We start from the raw sequence: 21317 nt of genomic DNA, 5'->3' as shown, positions 1-21317 counted from the left end.
TGGACTGATCTAATAGCCAAAAAGGCATTAAGAGTTGTTAATCTAATCCTACGTAGCTTCTTCTCTGGTAATATCACACTACTAACTAGAGCATACAAAACATTTGCTAGACCTATACTTGAATACAGCTCATCAGTCTGAAACCCATATTATGTATCTGATATTAACACAATTGAAAAAGTCCAGAAATATTTCACAAGAAGAGTTCTCCGCTCCTCTACTCATTGCAGAATACCTTATGCCACCAGACTTGAAACTCTAGACCTAGAAAACCTAGAAGTACACCACCTCCGGTCTGATCTAAATATAGTATATAAAATCATACATTGCAATGTCCTACCTGCAAATGAATACTTCAGTTTCAACCATAACAATACAAGAGCACACAATAGATACAAACTCAAGGTTAACCACACCAAACTTGACTGCAGAAAATACGACTTTAGCAACAGAGTGGTCAATGTTTGGAATACTCTACCTGACTCTGTGTTTTTTTTCCCCAAACCCTAACAACTTTAACCTTAGACTGTCTACTATTGACCTCGCCCCTTTCCTAAGAGGTCTGTAGGGGGCATGCATAAGCACACCAATTGTGCCTACCGTCTCTGTCCTATTGTTTTTTATTTTTCTTATAAGTATCTCATATATTCAAAACAATATTTATTCTTATACCTGTATCTTGTAAGCGATTGACAAATCAAATAAATACTAAAAAAAAAAAAACTTAAAAAATCCAATTCCCTACACTTCTGCAGTGTATGGCAGAGTGCAAATTGTTATTCACAAAGAGTCACATTGTTGACTAGAGATCATCATTTGTGATATGCAAAATATTTTACTCTCTCACCCTCTGTGTATCCTTAAAATAGAGATAAATTATTTAGTGAATGCTGAATTTTCAATTTTTATACAATGTAAAGGCAAAAATGGAACTAGAAAAATTTTGTATCAAGTTGAGGAAAAATCAAAATAATTATATAATGGAGGGGGTTAAAATTAGTTTTGGAGCTCAAAAAGAGGAGTTTACTCCACCTTAGTCTAACAATATATAGAATGGTGATTAAGGTAAGTAAAGCTATTACTATACTTTACTATAACTTATGGTTAAAGGGACTTGAAGAATGCTTGAATGTTGAGGTGGTCATAGCTGTCTAGGAAATAGCTTTTCAGTGGCGGGGAATTATTATTAGAAAAGGCATTTTACCTGCCTTATTTTTCCTTTTACTTCCTCGAAAAGAAAGTCAAAGCTATGGTGGTTGGGATGACTACGATGAGAATAGCTGTGGAAAGTAGCTACCGAGATGGAGCGCAAACTCTTTGGCTCCCACTTATTGATCGAGGATTGAGGAAAGGATATAATACCCTTGCACTTGTGGCACTTGTTTTTCTTGTGACCGTGTGCGCATCTTCCTCAAAGCCGCTCTTTTGCGTTTTGCCCCCCGAGTGCTCAGACACCTTGTCTTCTTTGAAGGAACGGCCCGATCCTCTTTTCGCTTAAGGAGTTTCCCCCCACTGGCTATGCACTCCGTGATCTTTCGTCCTTGGAGGCTTTCCCTCCTCTCGACGGAGAAACGCCTTAGGAAACAGCTGTCGGGTAAAGGCGTGGTCTGGAGCCACACCTAGGAAAGAGGCGGGTGGGGGGACTCCGCAGCGAGCGATGGGGCGGGGTAGGACAGCATTGCCCGAGGGCGGCTGGCTGGGGGTGACGATGGCCCCATCCATAAAGCCGATGTTCCCCGCGCAAGGGAATCACTCGGCCGGCGGATCCTTCTCCGTACTGCAGATCGCGCACCGAGGGTGTTGGGGTGAGGTGCCCCAAGTCCAGAGGCGCGGCGAGACTGGGCGAAGGCTCTTCAGTGCCGCGGGAGCTACAGAGGTGTAAGTGCTGCTCCCTCTCCAAGCAGGCTGTGCTTCGGAGAGTCGTTGCCCCCTCTGCCGCGCCGCCCCAATCTAGAGGCAATTTGCTTGGGATCACCTCCGGCTGGGCGACAAAGGCATTGGCCCACAGTCGGATTATGCTTAAACTACACTGCCGTCCAGGGCGGCAGATGGGTGTTTCCGCTCCCTTTCCTCGCGTGGGGGTTCGTTGGCCAGGTCAGAGCCAGACCTCTGGAGGCCGTGTGCGGGACGCTCCGAGTGAACAGTGGCCGAACTGATTTTGGGTGGCGCGCCGAGTACCCTTTTTGCTTTCACTTGGCTGGTGGATAACACCAGAGCCGAAAAGCACTTCTACGGCTGTTCAGAAGTCACTCGGCTTTTCTTCTCTAAAGGACTGCCTTCGTCTTGATTTAAAGGGGAGGGAGACGGACGACGGCATGTGGGAAAGGGAGAGCGGGCGAGCGCACGGACTAAACCAAATTGGAGAGCATTTCGATAAAGAGACGAAAAGAAAAGGCGGACTTTCTACTGACCTTTGAGATAATAAAAGAACTGTAAATTATGACACCAAATTGAGGTTACTTTAAAATAATTATTTCATTATTACAAAATTAGTTAATAAAACCAGACCACGCGGAACATATAGTATTCAATTTTTACTCGGTTGTTTTATTAACATTTTTTAAATATCCTATCAATACATTTCTAATTTGCTTAATCAGATAGACAAGGATCCTGCCTGTCAAATGAAAACTGAGCCGGCTAGTCAATATTGTATTGTATCAATATTGCATCAGGTATCACATCACTTAGCATGGTTTGTTATTTAAAATAATTATATCAAAATATTGTAGTTTTTAAAATAATTGGAATACAAAGGTAGCATACAAGAAATGTAATTAGGACAAGATTCAAAGAACTTCATTGTATTTAAATTAGCTCTCCGTTCTATGGGATTCGCTGTGTTTTCCTTTCTCTTTAACTGATTGATTGATGGGGGCGCGGGGCAGCAACCCTTTCGTTTTCTATCCAGGCTGAAATCCGCGGACGTTGCTGAACTCGGACAAGAAGCAAAGCTGGGCGAATCGTTTAATCCCCTCGGCTGGGAGAGGAATCGGGTTGGCGCCGAGTCGACTCTCCCTTCACTGAGGCGTCGACAGTGGAAATGAATGGGTCTGGAAGGATTTTCCGGGGTCATGAACTTGTTTTTTCTTACAACGGTCAAATATACCTAACCAAATGTTAGCTGCTCGTCTGTTTTCGGTGCGATCCAGGAGCCCGAAAGGCGGAAGGAGCTTCCCTAGTTATGGCCCCGCAAAGAGCGGTGGAGTGGCTGTGCTCCAGAAGGGAGGGAAAAGCGTCGCCCGGCTCTAGCAACGTGCTGAATTTCAGTCCTGAAGAGCGGCTTTTGCAAGCTGGCACTTCGAAGAGGGAAAAACAAAGGGGGACGGGGCATGCCTTTCCTCCGGCCTTTGTTTGGAGAATCCACACGTGTGGCTGCTGGTGAGGAAAAAACTTTCGTAGACTTTGCCAGAAAGGCGCATCTGTAAATCTGTAGGAAAGGAACGCCCTGCTTTATGCTTCTGCCAGAAAGTTGCTTCGAGACCGTCGCCAGAGTGCACCTAAAGAGGGCCAGTGTCGCCTCTTCATCGCGGGAAGGAGGCGAGGGTGCTTTCGTTTGAGGCGGTGCGTGTGTAGTTTCCGGCGGTCGCATAAGGCAGGGCATGCAGCCCACTAGTGGGTGCTTTGCGAGGTCCTGGGAAGCCCAGCGCGCCATCTAGAAAAGACCTAGTCGGTTGATTGCCCCCCGCTCCCCCGACGAAGGAAGCCGGCCCTCGAGCTGGAAGAGAACCGGTCCCTGGAGCTTCCGCCAAGTCCTCCTGCCTCGACGGAGGAGTGGCCAACGAGGAGAATTCAGAGCTGGCACCAGTGATATGAAGGGGTTATTCTGATATGGAGAAGGAGCAGCACAGTTCTGGATGTTAGGGGATGGGCCCAGAATGACCACCTCCTTTGAAATGAGGACGAGTTCAAGATATGAAATAATGGGTTTAAATTACAAAGAAGCAGATCTTGGTAAGACCTGTTCAATGGTATAGAATAGATGCCTCAGGAGATGGTGGGCTTCCCTTTGCTGGTGGGAAATGACCACCTCTCAGGAATATTATAATAGATTCATGCTCTTGTAGGAGGTTGCACTAATAATCTCAAAGTAACCTTCAATCCTCTGATTGTACATAAAACAGAACATAGGTCAAAGAATTACAAATACCATGCTTTATCTTTGGTAGATTAAAATAAAAGGAATTGGAATTGTGCCTCTGGATTAAAATCACCTTGTAATAAAGATAGCAATATGTTTTCTGCCCTTATTGGCAACCAGAACCCTCTTCAAAATATCTTGGGTCCATTGGGGCAAAGGGGGTCCAGCGAAATACATGAAGGGCTATTTGGAGATTATTTGATGCCTCCTTGATTTCTCAATGGCTTTTCATGCCATTGGTTTTTATAGATTGGGTTGCAGTGGTTCTTGTTTTCCAGGATTGGCAGAGAAGGAGTTTCATTTCTAATCTCCTGCTTTGCAGGGTTCCTCAGAATTCTGTTCTCCTATTAATTTTTAACATCTACCCGAGGCCACTGAATGAAATCATGGGGTTAAGATCCATTGATATACTGATAGTATCAGCCAAATATCTCTACCCTAGTTGATTAAGTGATCCCATCAGAATTCTTTCCCAGTGTCTGGAATCTGAGGGTATCCAAATGGAAAAGAAAGCTTTGCCTTAACCCTAGCTAAACCATTTTTTAAAAATCTTCTCTTAGTTCTGAATGAGGTAGGTCTAACAGACAGATCAGATGTGCAGTTTGGATTCTCAGTTCCTGTTCAAAGATCAGATGGCAGCTATGGTTCGGAGAGTCTTTCTACAAATCCATCTTCTACACAAATCACACCCATTTCTGGATCGGGGATCCTGTTTACAGTCGTTCAAAGTATGATCACCTCTCATTTGGATTGTTGCATGGCACTCTGTATGAGGTTATCCTTGAAGGCCTACAAGTATTTATTGGCGTAGTGTGATACTCATGGTATAACTCCTAGTAGACTTCCAAATATAATTCAACATCTGGTTATCACCTTCATGACAAAAGGCCAAGTCATTTGTGGACTATGTATCTTTATTTCTGCTCATTATACAAGATTCAACAGGGTGGGAATGCTCCAGCTCTTGTTTATGAAATAGTGTCATTGCTGGAACCTAGAAAATTTAACTTGTACTTGCTTGATATTACAACATACTTTTTGAGACTCAGATGACCCCAACTCAACTGGACTTGAATAGAATAGAATAGAATAGAATAGAATTCTTTATTGGCCAAGTGTGATTTGGTACACAAGGAATTTGTCTTGTGCAAATGCTCTCAGTATACATAAAAGATACATTCGTCAAGAGTCAAGAATCGTAAAGTGCAACACTTAATAATAGCCATAGGGTACAATAAGCAATCAAATCATACTAGGAAACAATCAATATAAATAGTAAGGATACAAGCAACAAAGTTACAGTCATACAGTCACAAGTGGGAAGGGATGGGTTATAAGGAGTGGTGAGAAGATTAATAGTAATAGTAGTGCAGATTTTGTAAATATTTGAACACTGTTGAGGGAATTATTTGTTTAGCAGAGTGATGGCTTTCGGGGAAAAACTCCTTGTATCTAGTTGTTCTGGTGTGCAGTGCTCTATGCTGTCATTTTGAGGGAAGGAGTTGAAACAATTTATGTCCGGAATGTGAGGGGTCTGTAAATATTTTCACAGTCCTCTTTTTCATTTGTGCAGTATACAGGTCCTCGATTGAAGGCAGGTTGGTATGATTGTTTTTTCTGCAGTCCTAATTATCCTCTGATGTCTGTGTCTGACCTGTTGGGTTGCAGAACCAAACCAGACAGTTATAGAGATGCAGAAGATAGACTTGATAATAATAAGGCCTCCTAGGCATTGTGTCAGAGTGGTAGATGATCCAGTTTTTCACATTTAATGAAATGATTGTCATTGGCCTTGGATTTATGTCTGTTCTCATTGTTATTTCCTTTTTTTAAACTTTTTTGTTAATTGTTTCAACACAATATTAGTCAGAATTAGATATTTTGATTTGGGTGACTATAAACGATGGATGGATGGGGCTTATCAGCTGAAAATTAGAACTTTTTTGAATGCATTAATGCAAAACATTTACACAAGAACAGGGTGACCTTTGAACCGGTTGCTAAAATTGTTGGTCTGTTAAAATTTATTCTTATATCAGCCTACATTAAAGATAACTATTTGAGAGTGTTCTCCAACCAGTTTGTGATATTTGGTGCCTAGAGAGACAGTTTATCCATCCTTATCCTTAATATGCACTGTATAAAATAACTAAGAAGAACAATATTTGCCAGCATTTTGTCAATACAAGATTATTCCCAGCAGGGGCAGAACATTTTATGCCAGTGTAGATTCCTTCTGGCTCAAGTACTGTTGGATAGTAGTTTAATTAATCCTTAGGAAGAACCCACTGTTTGACTAGTTTGTCTGCCATTTTTCCTACCCATTGTTTGAGTATTTCTAGGTTAAAATAAAATGAAATAAACATTTAGCAAGGCACCAGAGCAGAAATAATTTGAGAGGAGGGAGTTACGTCCTACTAGGATTATACCTGTGCTTTGTACGGGTGAAACTTGAAAAATTAAAATATCGTGCAAAAGTTCATTTATTTCAGTAATGCAACTTAAAAGGTGAACCTAATATGTGAGATAGACTTGTTATATGCAAAGCAAGATAGTTCAAGCCGTGATGTATCATAATTGAGATGATTATGGCTTATAGCTCATGAAAACCCCAAATCCACAATCTCAGAAAATTAGAATATTGTGAAAAAAGTTCAATATTCTAGGCTCAAAGTATCCCACTCTAATCAGCTAACTAAGCCATAACACCTGCAAAGGGTTCCTGAGCCTTTAAATGGTCTCTCAGCCAGGTTCAGTAGGAATCACGATCATGGGAAAGACGGCTGACCTGACAGTTGTGCAGAAAACCATCACTGACACCCTCCATAAGGAGGGAAAGCCTCAAAAGGTAATTGCAAAAGAAGTTGGATGTTCCCAAAGTGTACATGAATAGAAAGTTATGTGGAAGGGAAAAGTGTGGAAGAAAAAGGTGCACAAACAGCAGGGATGACCGCAGCCTGGGGAGGATTGTTGGGAAAAGGCCATTCAAAAGTGTTGGGGACTTTCACAAGGAGTGGACTGCGGCTGGAGTCAGTGCATCAAGAGCCACCACACACAGACGGATCCTGGACATGGGCTTCAAATGTCATATTCCTGTTGTCAAGCTGCTCCTGAAAAACAAACGTCAGAAGCATCTTACTTGGGCTAAAGAAAAACAGAACTGATCTGTTGCTCAGTGGTCCAAAGTCCTCTTTTCTGATGAGAGCAACTTTTGAATCTAATTTGGAAACCAAGGACCCAGAGTCTGGAGGAAGAATGAAGAGGCACACACTGCAAGATGCTTGAAGTCCAGTGTGAAGTTTCCACAGTCTGTGTTGATTTGGGGAGCCATGTCATCTGCTGGTGTTGGTCCACTGTGCTTCATTAAGTCCAGAGTCAACATAGCCGTCTACCAGGAGATTTTGGAGCACTTCATGCTGCCTTCTGCAGACGAGCTTTATGGGGATGCTGACTTCATTTTCCAGCAGGACTTGGCACTTGCCCACACTGCCAAAAACACCAAAACCTGGTTCAATGACCGTGGGATTACTGTGCTTGACTGGCCAGCAAACACGCCTGACCTGAACCCCATAGAGAATCTATAGGGCATTGCCAAGAGAAAGATGAGAGACATGAGACCGAACAATGCAGAAGAGCTGAAGGCCGCTATTGAAGCATCCTGGTCTTCCATAACACTCAGCAGTGCCACAGGCTGATAGCTTCCATGCCATGCCGCACTGAGGCAGTAATTGCTTCAAAAGGGGCCCAAAACAAGTACTGAGTACATATGCATGCTTATACTTTTCAGAGGTCCGATACTGTTCTATGTACAATCCTTGTTTTATTGATTGCATGTAATATTCTAATTTTCTGAGATTGTGGATTTGGGGTTTTCATGAGCTGTAAGACAGAATCATCACAATTATGACAAACCACGGCTTGAATTTTCTTGCTTTGCATGTAATGAGTCTATCTCATATATTAGTTTCACCTTTTAAGTTGCATTACTGAAATAAATGAACTTTTGCACAATATTCTAATTTTTTGAGTTTCACCAGTAGATTAGGAAGGTGAGATTGACTAACTAGTAGACATTCATCTCTTACGTCACATGAAAGTGTAGAACATTACTAAATGGACAAATACAGGAAAATGTGTATAAGCAGCAAAACTCCGGGTCCTCTGAGGAAGGGCTTCTTCTTCTGAAGGTGTCACATTCATATTCACATTTCATAATATTGTCTATTTTCTTCTACCTTTTAGGAAGCTTGTAAAAAAGCTAATGTCAAAAAACAGGTGGTGGATAATAGAAATGAAAGGAACTTGAGAAACAAAGTAATAATACTGTAATTTTCCAGAAGTTCGTGTATTTGGTAGAATTTAAAATCACCCAGTCTCAGTTCTAAGGGAGTGTAGCACTTTTTGAATATTGTTGTGCCTGTTCTACATAGTTTAATAGATTATAATGGTAAAGACAAAAAAAATAAAACTAATAAATAATTGACAGTGCATATTTTGTCTTCTTTGAAGCAGCCTAAGATATTAGATAGAGATCCAATCATGTGAATTTTAGCAAAATCCAGATTGTTCAAATGTTAAATTGTTGTGATTTTCCTGGTTTTTAGATGCAGGCCATATATGTGTTTAGACAGAGTTTGAGTCTTGCTCTCCTCCCTGAGGTTCTATTATTTCACTTGCTACTCCCATTATTTAATGAAGCATAGATTAATTTAAAACACTGTGCTCTAATGATTTTATGTTGAAAATCAGTTTTATAAAATGTTATTCTCTTTTTTATTAATAAGTCAAAGTGGTGAACATGCCTAATAGTTCTTCCATCTCCTATTTTCCTCACAACAATAAGCCTGCGAGTGCATTGGGATGAGAGAGAGTGACTGAGAGAGAGTGACTGGCCTAAAGTCACCCAGCTGGCTTTTATGACTAAGGAAGGCATAGAACTTGCAGTGTGCTGTTTCTAGACCATCACCTGAATCAACACAGCAAACTGGTTCTCATTTTGTATTTAAAGTATCATTTCAACTGTACACTCCCCTAAAATATTCTTTCTTACATTCTTTAAACTGGTTAATTTTATCTAAGAGTTCTTGAAGAATATTGAATTTGCAATGGTACCCATGCTGTGAATTGGAATTTTAAATTCTGTTTTCCAGGCAGATTTTACATTACTATTTAATCTATATTTCTGTGGTAGTTTATGGAAAATTTAAGCTTTGCCATTATTGTCAGGTGATATAACAATTGTTTTATCAAACTCAGTTCTGCTTTGAGAATATTTTACTACTTTTTTATAAACCCTTTTAGGCACCTGAAGATAGAGTTTAGTATGTTTTTGGTTTTGCATAACAAGTACCATCCTGTTAACTACCACTTAATTCCTCCACAGTGAAGACTGCTTTATAAAAATGCGTCTGAACATTTTTTTTTGTTTTAGTCTGAGTGCTGTCCAATATTTTTTTTGATATGACATTCAATGTGCCAATAGCCACGGGGACTATTATGGTAGGTTTATACAATACTTTTTCAACTTCAATTTTCAAATCTTGATACTTAGTGATCTTCTCCAGTTGTTTACCTTCTATCCCTTGCTAAAAATGAAACACTTTCATTTTTCCAATCAGTTATATCATGTGTGTTATGACTCTAGATTTGATCCGTCTATATTTGGAAATCCCACAATATTTTAACCTGCTCATTTTCATTTAGTTTTTCAACTATATATGCCCACTAATTTTTTACTATTGGTATATCATAATGTACCAATAATGTTCCAATGAATCATTTTGGTGACTGTGTTATGTAGTTGTTTATAATCAGCTTTATGATCTTCATGCACAAGCTGAGTATATTGTCTACTTCTGCTTCTTTGCACAATCTGTATTTTGAATCATTTGATAATTTTTCGGTTTCAGCCTTCCATTGCATTAGTTCAAATAACTGGCTCTTGGGCAACCAAAAATCAATCCTTCAGTTTCTTTTTTTAATATTCCAGTTATAAGCTATTGTCAGATTTTACCTTTATTCATTTTCCCTTCAATCTTCTCGTCTTTAACTCCTTGCTCAGGCACAAAATCCTATACTTTCTCCATAGAGCTGCCACGAGCGTCCAGGATGGGAGGTGCTCCAGTCTTGGCTCTCACAGGCTGAGCTTGAAATCGAGGAACGCCTCTCTCCATCACGTGGTCCTCTCGGCGTTCCCCAGTTTTTAGCTCAGCCTCGTGACAGTTAGGCTGCTTTTTCCTTAGCTCTTGGCCGATCCAGCTTCTTTCACAGATCCCTATCAAATTGGACTCTTTTTCTCAACTTGCGCAGTGGATTTGAGGTTTGAACTCCCTAGGGAGTTTTTTTCTCCCCTTCTATTCACGGGGGGCAATTTAATCTGTTTTCAGGGGCAGAATCTAGCGCTTCGAGCGCTGCCCCCCCCATCGTCTGCCGCTCCTTCGCTCAGCGCGAAGCCGCCTCGTTCCTGCCTTTTTTTTGATCGTTGTTTCCCCTCCGCGAATGCTGTCATAGCCTAGGGGAGATTTTCTTCCCCTGCTCCTCCCGTCATTCGTGGCCTTCAGGCCTCTTCTCAGGGAGAGTACCGCCGCTGAGAATCGTTCCGTATAGCTCGCGGCCACCATTTTGGGCGCCGCGTGGCGTCCGCCATCTTGGGTGCGCCCAGGTGTCGCCGCCATTTTGAATGTGGCCGCATAGCCGATCGCCATTTTCTCTGGGCCTTTCTGGCAGGCTGCATGTCTAACTAATCACTAGACAGTTCCTTAGGACTGCCTATATTCTAGCTCGGTCTTCAAGGACTTATTCGAAGTTTTCGAGCACTACAGGGTCCGTTGGCTCCACAGCCTCCTCAGCTGGCGAAGTAGCAGCATTGACATCCCCCCCCGGTTTTCGTCTGGGGGGCAGCTGCACGAGCGTTCTTTCGGCTGATTGGATACTTGGGCTAGTCCCTGCTTACTCGTTTTAATAGCTTGCAAAAAAAAATTGACCAAAAGGGGGTGTGAAACAATCGTGGTGATACCCGGCCTTGGTGTAGGCCGCATCCAGATGAGCCAACCGTCTCATATTAACTCAAAACTTTTTCCTTCCAGTTTTTCCAGATGGCAGATGACAGAGTTTCACGTGGCACTTCTTTGAAAGCCAAGTCAAAATCCCATTACCTGCGCAACCAGGCACAGGAAGCCTCCAAAGCCTCCCAGAAGGATGCCCTCAGACATCACAGGGCACTTGAGAAAGAAATAGATAGGCGGTCTAGAGAGTCAAGCTCTGTGCCTCTGGCTCCTCCCGCCCCCACCCCCTCAACCTCCACCCATCCTCCTCCCCCCCCTCTCCTGCTCATTCCTCAGCCTCACAGCCTAGCCAGGCTCCTGAAGCTACCTTCACTCCCACTGCTGCTGGCCTGTGCCCGGAAGAGCCTCCCCAACCTCCTATGGTGGAAATTCCTGAGAACATGAAACTATGGATGGAGTTTGCCATCCGGCAGGGAATCGCACAAGGGCTCCAGCAGATGGCCGGTCCGGCCCCACGGCCTGCAGCCCCTGAGGTTCACGCACCATCTGCCGGATCGCTCTCCAGATCAGATGCCTCGCATGGTCAGGTAGTATCCCAGAGGGATTTGCCTCTCTCTCTGGGGATAGAGGAGATGGAGGCACAGGAGCTCGGGGGTCCCACCCAATTTGGGGAAGAGGAAGATCTTGACTTGGGGTCCATCATTTGCAGCGAGCCCCTCTCGGGAGCAGACCCACTGGAGGGGGACATGTCAGATGACGAAGGCCTCACCCCGGACCAGCCCGCCTTTGTGGGGCTGTTCAAACCGCACCTGTTCAGGTCAATTCTTTTCAAGGCAAAAAATACCTCCGGCCTGACCCCTCACACACCATCTCAGCCTGTAGCCTCGGGGGTGCCTCTCGACTCCATCTTTTCTCAGCCCGTGGTGGAGACTGATGTCATTCCGGTTCCACCTATCTTCTCCGACCTGGTCTCCAGACAACTAGCCTCCACGGGGCCCCCTCCTCCCCCTTCCAGTCAGGACAAGCGCTTCTTTAACCTTGACCCGGAATTCTCCCTTATGCTCGATCCCCCTCTGTTGACGATCCTATTGTGGGCCTAGCTTCCTCCACTACCCCTAGCGATGCCTTAGAGGCACTCAAACCAGAGGACAAGCGAGCCGAGCTGGCCCTGCGCCGTGCTCACCAATCCGACGCTTGGGCTATTAGAGCGTCTACTGCTGCATCCTTCTTTACCAGATCCTCAATTAAGTGGCTTCGGCAGCTTAAACAGCACGTCCCTGCAGCCAACCTCAGAGCGCAGCAGGACATCGCTAAGCTCACGGTTGCGGCCGAGTTTTCGGCCGACGCTACCTTCCAGGCCGTGAAATTTTCCACCAGAGCCATTTCGTCCCAGGTCACTGCTCGCCGCTTGCTTTGGCTCCGCCACTGGCAAGCGGACATCAAGAACAAAGCGAAGCTGGCATCAGCTCCCATCTCGGGGGGGAAACTGTTTGGATTGGTTCTCGACCCTTTCCTGGCCGAGACCCGCAACAAACGCAAATACCTTCCTTCGCTTTTTCGGAGGTCCGACCCCAGAGGTCCCTCCCCCTCCTTTCATCGAGGTTCCTTTCGACCCTCCTCTCAGGCCTCTTTCCCCCCTAGATACTTCCAATCCCCCTCCTACAGACCCCCTCCTCCCCACGACCGGTCGGATTCATCTGACAGGCCCAGAAGAGGTGGTCCCTACAAAAGGTCCTTCCGGGGATCCGGGAGCAGACCCTTCCGTCACTCAAGATAATTCAATCTCCCCTATAGGCGGCCGCCTCAAGCATTTCACTAGTCGATGGGAGGCCATCACTACCGATGCATGGGTCAGGGACACGGTTCAACTTGGCCTTGCACTTGAATTCCAATCCCCCCTCCCGAATTCTTCATGTCCTCTCCCCTTTCCAGGAACCCTACCAAGAGGGCCCTTATGGACACCGCAATTAACCATCTCCTTGACATAAAGGCTATCCAGCCCGTCCCCGCAGCTGAATGGGGACGAGGCTTCTATTCCCATTTATTTGTAGTGCCCAAGCATTCGGGGGGTTGGAGGGCTATCCTAGACTTTAAAAGACTGAACCGCTACCTTGCCCCTCGTAAATTTAAAATGCACACCTTGCAGTCTATACTTCTGGGAACCCGGCGAGGGGACTGGCTCACCTCAATTGACCTCTCCGAGGCATACTTACACATTGCAATTCGTCCTTCCCACTACAAGTTTCTCCACTTTTCCTACAATAAACAGCATTTCCAGTATGTTGCACTTCCCTTTGGTCTGTCTTCTGCCCCCAAGGTTTTCACCAAGGTTTTGGCGGCCCTTGCCGCCCATCTGAGATCCTTCCCTGTCCGTCTCCACTGTTACTTGGATGACATCCTCATCCTCTCCTCCTCAAAGGTTCAGGCCCAACGAGATACTAGGTTAACCCTTACCACCCTTCAGGACCATGGGTTCCTGATAAATTGGAAGAAAAGTCACCTTTCCCCCTCTACCCGGCTTACTCACTTGGGGGCGGTGATCGACACCACTCACGAACTGGTTTTCCTGTCCCCGGACAGGTGGCTCAGTATCCAACAATCCATCAGGCACGTCCGGCGGGCAAGGAAAGTGTCTCTTTTAGAATTGTCAAAACTGTTGGGGAAGCTTGTTTCATGTATATCTATTATCCCTTGGGCCCGTTTCCATACCAGGTCCCTTCAATGGTTTCTGCTGCTGCATCAGCGTTCAGGAAGGAGCAACTCATGACTCCTGGTCAGAGTTCCTCCAAAAGTTCTCACATCCCTCCTTTGGTGGACCAGGCCGGCCATCAACAAGGGCCACTACTTCAAGGAACCCGACCGGTTAACTGTCACCACGGACGCAAGCCTCCTCGGGTGGGGCGCTCACGTCCTCTCCATCTCGTCCCAGGGCAAATGGTCGGCAACAGAACAACTCTGCACCATAAATTGGCTGGAGCTCCACGCCATCTACCTGGCGCTTCGCAGCTTCCTACCCCAGGTACGCGGGCATCACGTCTTGGTCCTTACAGACAACATCACGGAGAAGGCCCATATCAACAGGCAAGGGGGCACCCAGTCAATAAGGCTCATGAGAGAGGCCGAACGTCTGTGCCGTTGGGCGGAATCGAACCTGTCTTCCATCAAGGCAGACCACATATCAGGGACCCCAAACATCCAGGCAGATTGGCTCAGCAGAGCCACCCTAGACCAAACAGAATGGCACCTCCACCCCTCCCTATTCAGGGAGGCAGTCTCAATCTTCAGTCTCCCCATGGTGGACCTTTTTGCATCCCCCCTCAACGCCCAACTACCAAGGTTCTTTTCCAGGTACCCCTCTCACGGGGCGGAGAGCCACAATGCCCTCCGTTGCCCCTGGCCCCCAGGGCTCCTTTATGCCTTTCCCCCCCTGACCCTCATCCCCAGGGTGATACACAAGTTGATCCTGGAACAAGCAGAGATTCTTCTAGTAGCCCCTTATTGGCCCAGACGCCCCTGGTTTGCGGACCTTCGCAACCTCTCAGTGGCTCCTCCCTGGAGAATCCCTCCCGACAAGATCTCCCTGTCCCAGGGCCCTCTTTTACACCCGAACCCCCAATGGCTCCAATTAGCCATCTGGAGGTTGAGCGGGACCGCCTAAAGGGAAAGAATTTTTCCAGCCAGGTCATAGACACCATTCTGGCAGCCAGACGGCCCTCGACCATGCGAATCTACAATGCTACGTGGGTCGCCTTTCGTTCTTGGGCCCTCAAACTTCAGATCAATCCCCTTTCTCCCTCCATCGCTCAGGTCCTGGAATTTCTTCAGGAGGGTCTCAACAAGGGTCTGTCCACCAACACCCTAAGGCGTCAGGTCGCGGCCCTGGCAACCGTTGTTTCCTCAGATAATGGGGGTCCCCTCTCCCATCACCCCCTCATCCGGGCCTTTCTCAGGGGAGATTCCAACCTCCACCCTCTGACTATACACCGTTTTCCCACCTGGGACCTCAATAAGGTCCTGGTCTCTCTTACCAAGCCCCCCTTTGAACCCATCAGGGAGGCTTCCCTACAGTTCCTCACCCTCAAAACTGTTTTTCTTGTGGCTATCACATCCGCTCGTCAGATTTCGGAGATGGCAGCCCTTTCCATCAGACAGGACCTCTGTATCTTCCATTCAGATAGAGTCGTTCTCCGACCTGATCCTACCTTCCTCCCAAAAATCAACTCAGCATTTCACAGAGCTCAGGAACTCATCCTCCCGAACTTCTACCCCAACCCCTCTCGAGAGAGGGAGAGACAGTGGCACACCCTCGATGTAAGGCGCGCCTTAAGAATATACATCAAGCGCACCCAACCATTTCGCAAGTCAGAGGCCCTATTTGTGTCTTTTCAGCCCACGTCCCTCGGCCACAAAGTGACTCCCACAACTGTGGGCCGTTGGATTAGGGCCGCCATCACTAAGGCCTACCAGGCACAGGCCCTACCTGTCCCTTCTGGCGTTACCGCCCACTCTACTAGAAGTGCGGCTACTACTGCTGCATGGGCCACCCAAGCCTCAATAACCGACATCTGCAGGGCTGCCCACCTGGGCATCCCCATCCACTTTTATCAAACATTACAAGATCGATGTATTCGCCTCGGCTGAGGCCTCCTTTGGCAGGCAGGTCCTTCAGCGGGTCCTTGAGGTTCCAGGGGAGATTCCACACCAGACGGAAACCCGCCCGCAGGACTCGCCAAGCTTTGGTATGTCCCATCCTGGACGCTCGTGGCAGCTCTATGGAGAAGGGGCGTTGGTTCTTACCTGATACGCTTCTTCTCGTAGAGCTGCGTAGAGCGTCCAGCCCCACCCATTAGCCCGTCTGGTGGGGAATCTCGTTTCGGCCAAACAAATACTTCTTAGTTAGGATGAGAATAGGGCCTTCCTTCTCGTCTTCGCAAAACTGGGGAACACCGAGAGGACCACGTGATGGAGAGAGGCGTTCCTCAATTTCAAGCTCAGCCTGTGAGAGCCGAGACTGGAGCACCTCCCATCCTGGACGCTCTACGCAGCTCTACGAGAAGAAGCGTATCAGGTAAGAACCAACGCCCCATTTCAGACAAATGGTTTCCAAACTCTTCTTAAAAACTTCCAATGTTGGAGAATCCACAACTTCTGCAGGCAAGTGGTTCCACTGGTTAATTGTTCTAACTAGTTTTGTACAATTTTGTAGAAATTGATCAAGCCAATTTTGTAGAAATTGACTTAGCAACACAACTTAGCACTTAGACTTATATACCGCTTCATAGTGTTTTACAGCCTTCTCTAAGTGGTTTACAAAGTGTTAGCATATTTCCCCCAATAAACTGGTTCCTCATTTTACCAACTTTGGAAGATCGAAGTCTGAGTCAACCTTGAGCTGGTGAGGACCGAATTACTGGCAGTGACAGTGAATTGAATTAGCCCGCAATATTGCTTTCTAACCACTATGCCACCACAGCTCCTTAATTAATGTTTTTCCTTGCCAGCATTCTGTTTGTATTTTTATTATGTTATTTCAATATTCACTTTTTGTTTCGTGTATATTTAATAAGCTCCAATTTTTAGCTTGCATCAATATTTGTTCTTGGCTGTCTTTTACCTAATTAGCCAATCCATGCTTTTCTTCTTTGACAGTTTGTTTGATCTGAAGGAAATCTCAGTTTCCATTTCTATGCGGCAAATAGATTATATCATTTTGGGAATGTAATGCATAGTGAATAGTCATCTGCTTTCTTGTATGTTCAGTTCAAACTGTCCAGTTCACCATGTGTCCTAATTCCAGTGGTATAATATATCATAAGTATGGGCCAAATATTAATGGATTTGATGGTGTTTTCACTGTTCAATTTTGTCTTCAGCAATTTTCTCATTTCTTTGAGGTATTCTTTATTAATAATATTTTTAACTTGCCCGTATTTGATGTTGTCCAATTATAAAATGCTCAGACACATGTAGGCTTTATCCCGATGGTATCTGATGGTTTGGCTATTTGACATTTCAGTTTAATTTGATTTACCCCAGTTTATTGCTACTGAAGTAGATTTTCCTAAGCCAAATTCCATTGCTATATCTATGCCGAAAATTCTTAGTGTTTGTCAATTATTAGATTTCTATTTCTGATTTTCCATAAAGCTTCAGATCATCCATGTAAAGCAAATATTAGATTTATTAGCACTTTTTGCTGTTTGATAGCCAAGATTTGTTTTCTTCAACATTTCTAAAAGTGGATCATGGCAATGACAAATAATAAGGATCACACTGAGTCATTGTTATTATTCCTGAGGTGAAGTGAAATGCATCCCTAGGAATTAAAGTAGAATCCTATATGATACTGCATCTGTAATAATGATTTAAAAGAATTCTGAGTGGACTTGGGAATTCATTTCAAAGAAATCTACATGAAAGAGACCCCAACCCTAACCAAAGTTTGAATAATATTTATCCTTTCTTCCAAAAATTTCTACTGGCACACTGATTTATTTCAGAAAGGAAAAAACCCTCTCTGTAAAGATGATATTTGTTTAAGTGTACCAGCTTTTAAAAGTTTAAATAAAGCTGGAAGTAATTTTTTTGAATATATTCTTTATTATTTTTTTTGTTTACTTGTTTCAGTAATCTTTAGTCATCTTTTTTCATCTCCCTCTCGCTTGTCCAAGATTTTTTATACTTGGAAAAAAAATGCCAACCTAGAAAACTTAATTTCCATAGTGTATGTGAGAGCATGGGTGCATGCAAGTGCACATATGTCTATATAAATGAGGTGCTTAAAGTACTGAACTGGTTCCTCCTTTTCACTCGCCGTAGGATATAGAAGCTAGCTAGGTCATTTTGGGTCAGTCATATTCTCTCCATTGTAGCTTGGGAAGTTGAAAAAAAACCTCCTTACCAACCCAGACTAAGTTGGACAAATGTGGTAGATGATAGTCCACAATGTTCAAAGAACGGATTTTTATACTGCAGTGCATTGAATTGGGCTGGATGTGAATATGTATGTACAGTTGGGTATTATTTGATTTGCATTAAATTAAGTACTGTACTTCGTATTTGGAAAAGAGGTTGTATTTATAATAAACTTTGCACAGTTTACAAAATGGAAATAAACAATAAATTTGCACTGACATGACTTTCTTTAAACTGCTGAAAAAACAAAATATTTATAAGTATTTCATAGAAAATACATCTAATCTAAAATGGCATTTGGAGACAGACATGTGGGTACTCAATCATCACATATTAAAATCTTGGATTTCTGTTGACATATTTTAATTTTGCACTAAATATGGAAATATTGTTGATTACTTATGAACCAGAAAATAAAAAAGTTATAAATTGGAAGATATATTAGACATCAATGTACTTGGCAGGTAAGTTTAAACTCCATGTAAACAAACAGAAAAACAATACTTGTGAATAATTATGAATTATTCCTCTCTTATAACAAATGTCCTTTCCCTTCACTGCAAACCACATCTGATCATTTCAGAGGATGGGAAGAAACAATTGGGGAATATCTTCTTTAAGAGTACATTTGGCCCAGATATTGGCAACTCAAATTGGAAGTCAGTTCAGATAAATCAAATGGAACAGCAGCTGACAAAGAGGGACAATGTGATACAGGTAGATCACAGCTTGTCCTACCAGAATTCCTTAACTACTTCTGAGTAACAGTTGCTGTTTGTCTTGTTGATAATGGTCTCCCTTGTGCCCTGTTTTTACTTACATTATGATCAGAAGTGTAGAAAAACAGTTCTGATATTTTATACTGCTCCAGTTCGTCTATGTAAAAAAGTGAATGGACTTTGTTTAAACTTGTACCAGTTTTCCAGTTTTGGTATGTTTTCAATCAAAACTTATTTCAATGTGCTGTTCATCTTTGTTATGTTCAGTAACCATGTTACTGATATTAATATTGATAACCATGTTATCAATAAACAAGATAATGTAGATTTCCCTAGAATTGTGAACAATCTCTAGCAAATATCCACATGTTAAACTGTACTCGGTCAAAACAAAACTAAAATCTCACATCCAGAATTACATAGAATCAACATAGTATTCTGAATTATTTATTTTCTCCCCCACATTCCTCTGGTCTGAAATGTGCAAGGAAAAGCAAATCAGTGTTTTGGTTCCCAAGAATAAATATGAATCATCGCACGGGTCTGGTAACAGTACAAAGTATTAATTGGATATGGTAAGTACAAAGTATTTTGTACTTAAGATAAAAAAATTAAATTATGATACTAATTCACAATGATGAAATGCCTTCAGATGTTTCAAGTCAAGAATTAAGGAACAACCATCAGGTACTGTATGATTCTGACTAATTTTATAAATGAAAGGAAAACAGGAGACAGAAATATTTCAGCACTGCCAATCTCTCAAAGATTGCTTCTAAAAGTTGAAGGAGTGATGCACTAAATATAGAAATACAGGTAGTCCTCGATTTACAACAATAACTATTTAAAGTTTCAATGGCACTGTAAAAAGTAACTTAAAACCATTTTTCACACTTGTAACTACTGCAGCATCCCCATGGTCATGTGATCAAAATTCAGACATTTCACAATTGACATATTTGTAACAGTTGCAGTGTCCCAGGGTATCTAATCAGATTTTGCAACCTTTTGATAAGCAAAGACAATGGGGGAGCCAGTTTGATTTTACAATTAATTGTGTTATTAACAACTGCAGTGATTAACTCAACATCTGTGGCAAGAAAGGTCATAAAATGGGGCAAAATTAATTTAACAGATGTCTCAGTAACAGAAATTTTAGACTCAGTTGTGTTTGTAGGTCGAGGACTACCTGTATTGTTTCTTGGGGAAGGGAGTATGTTATTTTTGTAGAACATTTATCATCTGTACTAAGTGCATTGGATATAAAGAACTAGCCTCAAATTTAACTGGAGCAGATTCATATATGAAATATCAAGAAAGTACCTTCCACAATTTATTTATTGGATTTTTTTAAAATCCCATTTTTATTATTTTATAAATAAATTAGGTGGTGAATTTACCTAATACTCTTTCCTCCTCTATTTTCCTCACAACAACAACCCATCTGGCTTTCATGTGTTAGGTGAGACTAGAACTCATGGTTTCCCAGTTTTTAGACCAAATTAAAATCAGTTGGGCAACAAAGCAGAACTTCAAAAAGCTGAATTCAATAATTGTCCATAATAATCTACAAAAGAGTAGGAATAAAAAGAAGCAGTTATTACAAATCACATTGTAAAATCTCTGAGGTATGACTTATACATTCCAATCTTCCTAAAGAAATATATGCAACCAGTGAGAAACTACATCAAAATCTAATGTATTAAATTCAGGTCAGATAAGAGAACATTACACCATACTCTGATTTTCCACATTTTTAAATATACAAAATATTTTTGAGGAAAAAAATCTGTTTGAATTTTCAATATTTCATAAATATGACCTAAAATGTGATCTATTCTCCACACAACTCCTAAAATTAGAAAAAGATAATTAAACAAATGAGTCAAAAACATTGTACTCATTTAGCCATTTATTGAAAGAGGAAAATAATCTAAAGCTACATGTTTGTGTATGACAAAAGTAAAAGTTTGCTGGATAAGCCTTTGGTGAAGTAGGTTTTACTATAGCAAAACTTAATTACCTTTTGCTAGGAGGTTTTGAGGGCTAAACCAAGTAAATTTGTAGCAGGTGAAAGAGAAAACTTTGGATCTGATGATTGCACTGTCAGTGTCAGGAGAGAAAACTGCTCTTTGCAGATGCAGTCACATGTCAGGATGAGGAATGTGATCATTTTATAAAAATTGGTAAGAAATTTAATTTGCTGCTTCATAGAGAAGGGGCTAAGGGTCTTAATAAATTCAGACAGCAAAGTTACCCATACCTCTGTATTTAATCCAATAAATTAATGCACTGTGCATTTTAGCATAATTCTTGGAATCAAAAGCCCTCACAATAGTAAGAACCATTGGTGGGCTCCGCTTCATGTACAAAATGCATGAAAAAATATGAAGGAAAATACTGATTTCTATATAGACCTAGGGCTCTTTGTGTTTGCATATATATGAACATGTGAGTATTTGTGCGTACTTGCTTATGCATATATGTATTGAATCTCAAGCCAAATTTTACTATCTAGTGTTTAAGAAGATGTGCAGA

At 42.8% G+C, this 21317-nt stretch overlaps 1 protein-coding gene across 1 annotated transcript in view; it reads left to right on the top strand.

Annotated features, from left to right (window-relative positions):
- Positions 1-1745: 1745 nt before the first annotated feature.
- LOC113443021 (pituitary homeobox 3-like) overlaps positions 1746-21317 on the top strand; it is a 52371-nt gene continuing 32799 nt past the window's right edge. The window contains exon 1 of the mRNA XM_087933875.1: positions 1746-1878. The gene's annotated coding sequence lies outside the window, so the exon portion shown is untranslated. The remainder of the gene's footprint in view (positions 1879-21317) is intronic.

The sequence above is a fragment of the Pseudonaja textilis genome, chromosome 4 (genome assembly GCF_049901715.1).
Source record: "Pseudonaja textilis isolate UNSWEBS1 chromosome 4, rPseTex1.2, whole genome shotgun sequence".
Taxonomy (NCBI): domain Eukaryota; kingdom Metazoa; phylum Chordata; class Lepidosauria; order Squamata; family Elapidae; genus Pseudonaja; species Pseudonaja textilis.
This window is presented reverse-complemented; position numbering and strand designations above follow the sequence as displayed.